The 9929-nt window shown below is 41.2% G+C and overlaps 1 pseudogene; it reads left to right on the top strand.

Annotated features, from left to right (window-relative positions):
* LOC104779109 overlaps positions 1-9929 on the top strand; it is a 23368-nt pseudogene continuing 13439 nt past the window's right edge.

The following is a 9929-nucleotide window of genomic DNA, read 5'->3' as shown; positions in this document are numbered from 1 at the left end:
ATGGAAACATGGAGCCTTTCCAAGAAGATTCTTATGACCAAGAAGAAGAAGTCAACTATGTTGGTGCTCAAGGTTACTACCAAAACCGTGGGTACAACAAAAACTTCAACAACAACTTTAGAAATACTTATAACCTTTCTTATAGGAACCCAAATGTGGAGAATTCCTAGGATCAGAGTTATCCTCAGCAAGCTAATCGCTGTCAAGGCAACAAATTTGGTAGAAACAACAACAACAACTTTCAGCCGCGACCCCAATTCAACAACAACAAGCCGTCTTTCCAAACAGGACCAGCCCAAGCGTCTACCTCTCAAGCTGATGCCTACGTCGATACAAAGATGCAAGAGCTCCTTGTTGCTTTTCAAAAGCAATCAAGAGAGATCAACTCAAAGATGGATAACATCTATACTGAACTGAATGGGAAGTTTGAAAGCATTTCTATCCATGTCAAGAAGCTTGAAACTCAAGTCGCTCAAACCGCTAATGTTGTTCCACGCCAAGTTGGTGTACTTTCGGGAATACCCGAAGAGAATCCTAAAGGATATTGCAATGTTATTTCAGCCGTACCAGCCCTCACTTACCGTGACGCCAAGCCCATGGTACCACTCTTTGACTCTTATGAAGATGTTATTCGTATGATGATGTTCATATATTTTACCATGCTTTCCCTTAATATATTCACATCTTTTGCATCTTTTGCTATCCATTTTGACCATTATTGCATAGCTTTAGGACTGTTCTTGTATTAGAGTTTAGTTGCATTGCATTTGCATCTTTTCATGCATAAACAGGTGATTTTAGAGCTTAAGGAGCATGGAAGCAATGCTGAGGAGAAGTGAAGCAATCATGAGAAGAAAGCAAGAGAGCTAAGGCTGAAGAACCAAGGTCCGGAGTCCAACTCGACTGCCCACTCGACCAGACACTCGACCGTGTGCTGAGAGGGACTCGACCGAGTGGGAGGAGCACAAGAGGAGCCAACTCGACCGGTCACTCGACCGAGCACCAGGTCGAGTTGGTCGAGCCGCCTGGCTATTTTGTCTTTTAGCGTTTTTAGGGCTTCCACTACTTTTTCTATATAAGGGCTTGTACCTGCAGCCACCAAAGGAGTCCAGCTTTTTAGAGAGTCAAAAACCTAGTTTTTACCTTTTTGGGAATTATTCCTTTTGCACTTTTATTTTCTTAGGATCTTGTACTTCTTTTAAAAGGAGAAAAAAAACTAAATTCTTCAATATTGTTGGTTTCATAACTTTCTTAATATTGAGAATTTGAGTTTGGTTCTTTCTTCAATATTGTAGATCTTTGATTTATCTTTCTAATGATGCAAGTTTCAGTATTTTCTGGGTTTATGACTTTGTTGTTCATCATGTATGCTTGTGAGTAGTTGCTTAGGATCTTGAGGATGGGTTAGGCTGGGTTGTGTTTGAGGTTTGTTTGATTTGGTCAAGCTTCATTGTTGTAGATCTCTTATAGGCTAGATATTCTTAATGCTGATCCTATATCTGAGAGGGTAGAATCTGATTTTAAGCCTCTTAGCATCACACCAATGTCTAAGGAGCATAGATAAGGCTAGATCTGGAGACTATCATTAGGCTTGCTAAGAAATTAGCAGTCTTGTTTGATTTTTGACATATTGCTTAATGCCTGCTTGTGTAGATTCTTTACTTTGTGAGAACAAGTCTAGAGATGCATGAGTTTGATTGTTTCTTGCCATGAGAGTGGATTAAACATGTCTTAGAAATATATGTCTAGAGATTAGCTCAAGTTGTTTGAGATTTGTTGACCAAGTTAGATGACCTCAATCATAGTCCAGCCCATGAATCCCTCCTCAAGACCTTCCTTGTTTATTGATTTCTTAGCTTAAATCCTGTTGTTTGATCGTTGTTTGATTCGTTTTGGTATTGCTCTGTTTTTCTTGTGTTGCTCTGTTTTGCGTATTTGTCCAGCTCGACCCTGCACTCGATCTACACTCGATCGAGTGCTTGCTCGAGTTCCAACCCAGAACTTGTGTTTATGATTTATGTTTGTCCTGTTTCATTCTAGTTGCATTTCTGTTGCATTCATTTAGTATCATGTTCATTACTTACCTTGCATTAGTTCAATACTTGCATTTCCATAGTTTCTATTTCTGTTTGTCATAATCACTCTGTTCCATTTGCATTTAGCTCCTAGTTCTTGTAGTTTTACTTTCTGCACTTTCCATTTCATCATAGGATTGTTAGTGACAAACAACCTTTACATCTGGCTTGACTTAGACTCATATGCACATCTTGATTGTTCACAAACACTCAGATTGGATTGACACCTCTTATACTACAATTGCATAAGGGGAATCGAAACACCCTCACATCCATTCATTCATAAGTCATTATTCCATACATCATTCACCACAACCACAAAATAATGTGTTTCAATTTGGCGTCGTTGCCCATTTGAGTTTGTTTTGTGACATTTAGGATCATTATTAGTCTAAGATTAAGTTCGTTTATACACTTGTGACGTTACTGAACGCCAATGGAGGATCCTCTAGATCACCTTGATGAGGTTGACAGAATATGTGGACTCACAAAAATCANTCAGAAGCCGGATCCATATAGCCATCACTTCCCAGTCGACTCGACCACCCACTCGAGCCTGCGCTCGACCGTGTACCTGTTCGAGTCTGTAGTCGAGTTTGTTGATGCACACAAGGTCAAAAGGCAAAGACAGTCTTCAAAGGCCTATTGACAACATCCACAGGCTACAAAAGGGTTTGAGACATAAGCAAAGAAGAGTAGTTCAACAACAAGAAGAACAAGTAGTCATGGAGCAGCAAGATCACCATGATCATAGACCTAGACACATTGGTGCTGGGGATGCACCTAACACACACAACCAAAGAGCTGGTATTGTGCCTCCTGCTGTGGCCAATAATAATTATGAAATCAAGAGTGGATTAATCTCCATGATACAAGCCAACAAATTTCATGGGTTGCCAATGGAGGATCCTCTAGATCACCTTGATGAGTTTGACAGAATATGTGGACTCACAAAAATCAATGGAGTAAGTGAAGATGGCTTCAAGTTAAGGCTATTCCCATTTTCCCTTGGAGACAAAGCTCATCTATGGGAGAAGACTCTTCCTACTGGAGCTATAACCACATGGGATGCATGCAAGAAAGCTTTTCTGGCCAAGTTCTTCTCCAATGCAAGGACTGCTAGATTGAGGAATGAAATTTCTGGGTTTGCTCAAAGGAATAATGAGAGCTTTTGTGAAGCTTGGGAGAGGTTTAAAGGATTCCAAACTCAGTGTCCTCACCATGGCTTCAGCAATGAGTCCCTTCTAAGCACTTTGTATAGAGGAGTGCTTCCCAAGATAAGAATGCTTCTTGATACAGCTTCAAATGGCAACTTCCTCAACAAGAATGTGGAAGAAGGATGGGAATTGGTTGAGAACCTTGCTCAGTCAGATGGTAATTATAATGAAGATTATGATAGAACCATGAGGATCCCCTCCACTGATCAAGAGGACAAATACAAGCAGGATTTAAAGATGGTCAATGAGAAGCTTGACAAGATTCTCCTAAGCCAGTCAAAAACCATTCACTTCATTGGTGAAGAAGAAGCTCCAGTCCAAGAAGGAGATAGGGAGTTTGCTGAGTTGTGTTATATGCAGAACCAAGGAGGAGGATACAAAGGCTACAACCAAGGTGGAGGATTCAAGCAGAACAAACTCTCTTATAGGAGCACCAATTTAGCCAACCCTCAACACCAAGTCTATCCACCTCCTCAGCCTCAACAACAGCACAACTATGCACCCAAGCAGCAGCAACAAGTGTTCCAGCCCCAATTGTGTCCCCCACCAGGGTTTCAGACTAACCAAGGCCGGGAACAAGACCTAAGAGCAATGATACAACAGCTGTTGATTGGGCAAACCAATGGGAAGATTGAGGAAGCCAAACAGTTTGTTGAGCTGAATCAAAGGTTAACATCACAATATAATGATCTCAATATGAAGTTTGAAGGTCTTAACTCAAGAGTGAAGTATATGGAGAGCAATATAGCATCTACTTCAGCTCCAAAACCCACCCAACTCCCTGGAAAAGCAGTTCAAAACCCAAGGGAGTTTACTGCCAAAGCCATTCATATCTTTGAAGAGGAAGTCACTGAGGACAGTGAAGTTCAAGTTGGGGAGGATTGGTCATTTCTTGAAGCTCAGAGTGATATTTGTGCAAAGCAGACTGACTCCGGTATTGCATTCGACCAGGTGCTCGAGCATGCACTCGACCGAGTGAGTGTTCGTGTGGCCGATCGAGCTGAAGAGTCAGAAGCTGTCAAGCCTGCTAAGTACATCCCTCCTGCTTACAAACCGCCTCTACCATTCCCAGGACGTTTCAAGGCACAGAAGCTTAAGGAATTAAGGGAAATCATTGAGAAAAAACAAATGTTAGCTTTGCAACAAAAGGAAGAGAAGGCTTTGAAGGAAGTGATTGTGATTGAGAAACAAGAAGAAGTGATGGCCATACAAGAGATCATCATTGCTTACCAAGAAGAAGAGAGAGGACCTGCCTTGGAACAGTATGATCCATATCCTCTCTATAAGGATTTTTTGCTTGATTTATCAAAGAAGAAGGCTCAAGCTCAAGATGAGAAGGATCTTGAAGACCTTGGAGGAGTAATCATCCCAATTAAGCTTAAGGATCCAGGTCCATTCTATCTGCCTTGCACACTTAGCTATCTTCACTACAACCAGTGCTTATGTGACTTGGGAGCATCTATCAGTGTGATGCCCTATTCTATAGCACAAAAGCTTGGGCACACTGACTTCAAGTCCACCAACCTTCATATATGCCTAGCTGATGGTTCAAACAGAGATGTGGTTGGCAAATTGGAGAATATTCCAGTCAAGATAGGAAGAGCAAGGGTTCATACAGATTTTGTGGTATTGGAGATGGACAAGGAACCTGAAGATCCTATCATCCTTGGGAGGCCATTCTTAGCCACAGTTGGAGCTGTTATTGATGTTAAGGAAGGTCTTGTGACCTTGAACATTTCTGAGGGTATAGCTATGAAGTTTAACATCTATAACCCAACCAACCTTCCTACCATTGATGATCAACCTTTTACTATCAAGGACAAAGGTGGTCATGAAGGTTTAAGTGAAGTGGCAACTCCAAAGGACAATCTCTCTCTTCAAGAGGTTTCTGTGGAAAAGCTTAAGAGGTCAGTTCAAGAGTTGACTGGTATGGTTAAGGATCTCCAAGTCAAGCTAAACAAGAGGTCTTTGAGGAAAGCAAGACCAAAGCTCAAAATCAAGAAGAAATATGGTTTGTGTGTTAAGGGTGAGGTGATCAAGGATCAGACTCACAGTGATCAAGAAGTGCCAGGGAGGATTTCATCACCTCCTTGGTATCTAAACAAAGCCTAAGAAGGCAGCCAAAGTCAAGCTTAGTGACTCTAAACAAGCTCACTAGGGAGGAAGTCCCTAAGGTATCCTTTGTAAATATGCTTTATTTTCTTAGTAGTTTTGATGTGTTTTGTTTTATGTTTGTGTTGGGCAGGGCTTTCAATGAAAGTGTATATGGGTATGGAGAGATTTGGACTTGGGGAAGGAGATTCGCAAGCCCACTCCACCAGCCCACGAGAGGTACTCGACCGAGTTGGCAAAGAACTAAGACCCACTCGATTCTCATTTCTCTAGAATGATCGAGTGGAGGGAAGAACAAGAAGAAATTTTTTGAAATTTCAAACTTTGGTCAAGGAGCTCGACCACGTGCTGGTCGAGTGTGGGGTCGAGTGGCAGCAAAAAGCAGGTCAAAGATTCTCATTTCAAATTTGAATGGTATGGACGCTCCACCCTTTTCTCCTTGCCCCCTTAGCTTCTCTAAATAAAGCCTTACACGATCCTATGTCTCTCACACTCTCTCATTTGCCCAAAACAACTAAAATCAAGTTTTAAAATCTCTCTCAAAGTTCATCTTTTGCTCAAGCTTAGCTCTTTTAAGTTTTGAGGTCATTAACCTATTAAACTTAAGCTTTGAGTCTATTCCCTTCAGTTCTATTCGAAAATGTCTTCAAGGATTACAAGGAAGTCTCAACAAGCGACTGCAAGCTCCATGGAACGTTCTGATGATCGCCTACAATCAAGAGGAGAAGCTGGAAGAACCACTCGACGCCCCACTCGAGCATGCACTCGATCGAGTGGTGGTCTGAGTGGTCGATCGAGTCAGATGCCGTGTTCAAGAAATCAGTCAGTTGAGGGAGATCCTGAGAGAACTGAAAGTGAAGAGGAAAGGGAGCCAACTCTTAGTGATTTCATGAGGAGAAACAAGGCCAAAGGGAAGAGGCCAGCAGTTGAGATTGAACAAGAGGAGGTTGAGAGTGAGAGTGAAGAAGAAGGTGAAGAAGAAGAGGGAGAGGATGATGGAGAAGCAGAATCTTGTGGATTGACAAAGAGGCAACTTTATGAAGCCTTCATGAGAATGGAGTTCCTGGGAACTAGGTATCCACACAAGGAAACCATGGAGAAGCTAGCCATTGATAAAGATGTGGAGTACCTTTTTGAGAAGAGCAACCTAACCAAGTTCATGGGGCTTTGCATGGAGGGGTATAAAGAAGAAAGTTGTGAGTTTCTAGCCACAGTCAAGCTGCACACATATGCAAGGAAGGATGATGAGTTTGGAGCTGGTCATATTGCTTTCACAATCAAGGGGAAGAACTATGAGCTTTCTTTGAAGAAGATAGCAAATGTGTTTGGTTTTGAAGTTGGTAGTAATAGGAGCTTGATGATACCAAGAGAGGAGCTCTATGCCATTTGGGAAACCATTGGAGACAACATCACCTATTCATCCTCCAAGACCAAGAGTTCAAAGATAAGAAGCCCAGTCCTAAGGTACTTCCACAAGGCCTTAGCAAATACATTCTTTGCTAGGAAGGAGACTGGAAATCTCAATGAGGGTGAGCTCAAGGTAATTGACATGGCTCTCAATGGAATCATCCTTGAGGCAAGAAATGGAACCATCATTCTTGGGACCACTGTGGAGACTGACCTTGCAATGGTGCTCATTGACCACATGATATATTTGAGAAGTTGGGTAGGCAAGCTACAAAACAAAGGGTCAAGAGGAGCCTTAGCCATTGGAGGCATCATCACTCCAATACTACAAGCTGCCAAGGTCCCACTTAGAGGAGAGAAGGCTTTGCCAAGATGGACTGACTCAAGCTACCTCACCTCCACTCTCATATTGGCCAAGGAAATGCATCAAGGAAATCACATCTTCAACTTTGAGCTTCCAACAGTTGGGAAAAAACAGTTGATCTTACCTAACCAAGAGCTCACCACCATTCAAGAAGGAGCAAACATTGACTTTTGGCCAGCTGATGAGTTCTTGTTTGATGGGATAGTTCAACCTAGAGTTGATGAAGCTGGAGATGTGCAAATGGCTGATGGGGAGGAGCAATTTTACTTTGAAGATTATGAGCCCAACCCAAGGGATAGTAGAGGAGTGAGAGAGACTAGCAAGAGGTTGACTCTCCTACAAAAGTGGAGCAAGTGGCATGGGAAAATGTTTGATAAGCTTAAGAAGAAGGTGACCAATTTGGCTAAGTCCATCAAGGACCTAAAGAAGGAGATTGCTGAGCTGAAGAGTGCAAACTCATCTCCAAGCCATTCAAGCCCTTTGAGGAGGAGTAGCTCAACTAGAGCACTCTCAAGAGTTGCAAACCCTGTGGAACCAGCTAGAGCTTCAATGTACGAGCCAAATCAGAGGAAGAGGAGTTCAAGTAGCCGAGAACAACAATTTTCAAGGCACTCGACCGGGTCACTCGAGCACCCACTCGACCGAGCACCCCAGATGCACTCGGCCGAGTTCCAGCGCAGATCACCTTATGGCTTCCCACCACCAGCTGCTTATCCAGGATATCCAGGGTACCCTCCAATCCCACCCAGTACTTCATAGATCCAGCACTCTACCAGCAGTTCTACCAGCCGCAAGGTCAGAATTTTGCCACTCGCGGTCCAGCTCGACCCCCCTACTCGAGCACGTACTCGACCGAGTCCCGGTCGATTCCCATCGTCGAGCTGCCCCAATCTCCACCTCCAAGTCATCAACAAGACCCCAAATACACTTTTGACAGCATGCAAGAGGATGTGGACAGTTTCTTCTCCAATCCTTGAGGTACCACTATCACCTTCCCTTGTAAATACCATAGCATTTGATGTTGTGTTTTGTTTTTGATTTAGAATCTCTTACAAATTTCTTTCACACAGAGGACTGTGTGATTTAAGTTTGGGGGAGGGTTTGAGATAGCATTTGATGTTGTGTTTTGTTTTCTTATTTCAAATTTTTAGCATCATCATGTTAATACTTGCATAGCATCTAAGGCATAGAAAAACCCTAAAAATTTGAAATTTTTTGCAAAATTCTTTATAAAAAAAAAGTGTTCATGTAGTTTGCATTGCATAATAGCATCTTGTTTAGCATGTTTCATGTAGGATTGTATAATATTTGCATTAGGGATCTATGATGAGTTTTGCCTTGTTAGCTTGTTTAATTCACTAGACTAGGATCAATGCCCAAGTTAATAGTACTTTGATGCTAGTTGAGTGGTTAGAAGCATAAGATTGAACCAAGCCTTGAATTCCTGCATTGCATTTGGTCTAAATTGAAGCATGTTGTGATTTGATGCCATTTCCTACTTATAAGAACTTAATATTGACTGTTAAATATCAATGTGTGCATTGCTTTAAACTCATGGATACCATATACATATTTGGATCATCTTTCTCCTTTTTACCACTCTTGTTGATCCAAGTAGCTGATTGAATCATTAAAATCAGTTTCCAATACCCTTAACCAACCCTTCTTTCAAGCCATGTTTATTCTTGAGTGTGTAAGGCCTATTTTGGGATTGAGCTTGGTAGAAAGTGTTAGGTTTGAACTGACAAGAATAATGCCTTGTGTAGTTCTAGTTTGCATTTTCCAAACTAGATAGGACTAGGTGATTTCATTGTTGGGTTTGGGATTTGGTTGTTTGAAAAAGAAAGAAAAGAAAAGAGGAAAAGAGAAAGAAAAGGTTAGAGTCTTTAGGAGGGGAATGTGTTTAAGTAAAATCAAAGTCTAGTGAAAGAATGGGAAGTATGACATTGTTTAAAGATGGTTTCATTCAAAGAAAAGAAAGAAAGAAAAAGAAGAGTATAGCAAAATGCTTTTATGTCTTAAGAATAAGAAGAAAAGAAAACCATAGCAAATAAGTAAGAATCTCCCATTCCACTAGAAAGATCAAATAAGAAACCTCTCCTAAGACTTTAAAATCAAAAGAGAAAAGGGTGAAAGAGAAGAGAAGAAGTTAAAGGGTAGCACTAGGATCAATTGGGTTTAGATTGATAGGATAAACACTTTGGGTGCCTTTGGGTAGACAAGGTTTTGTTCTTGTATGTGTCTAAGTGTTCTTACCTTTAGCATTCTTCTAAAGCTCAATCCATTTTTTATGAGAGAACCTTGATATTGATAAACCCCACTCTAAAGAGAGACCATCATTGTCTCTAAACCTTTTACTGCCAAGCCAAATGAGTTTAAGCATTGCATAGAATTGATTCATGTTCTTGATTAATGAATGTTAAAGGAAATGGTTGATTTGAATGCATGTGGACATCTAAGGCTCAAATCAGTAAAGGATGTGATATGCTTGTCTAAAATCTTTAAGTACAGCTCATTCAACTTGCATCATAGTACTAGTAACTTGGACATTGATCCTAGATGGTCTATTTGCAAGCTTTACGAGCTGAGATCCCACTTTCAAATCTCACCTACCTTCTTATGGCTTGTTCATTTGCTTGAGGGCGAGCAAAGACTAAGTTTGGGAGTGTTGATGTTCATATATTTTACCTGTTTTCCCTTAATATATTCACATCTTTTGCATCTTTTGCTATTCATTTTGACCATTATTGCATA

This window comes from Camelina sativa, chromosome 3, assembly GCF_000633955.1.
Source record: "Camelina sativa cultivar DH55 chromosome 3, Cs, whole genome shotgun sequence".
Taxonomy (NCBI): domain Eukaryota; kingdom Viridiplantae; phylum Streptophyta; class Magnoliopsida; order Brassicales; family Brassicaceae; genus Camelina; species Camelina sativa.
This window is presented reverse-complemented; position numbering and strand designations above follow the sequence as displayed.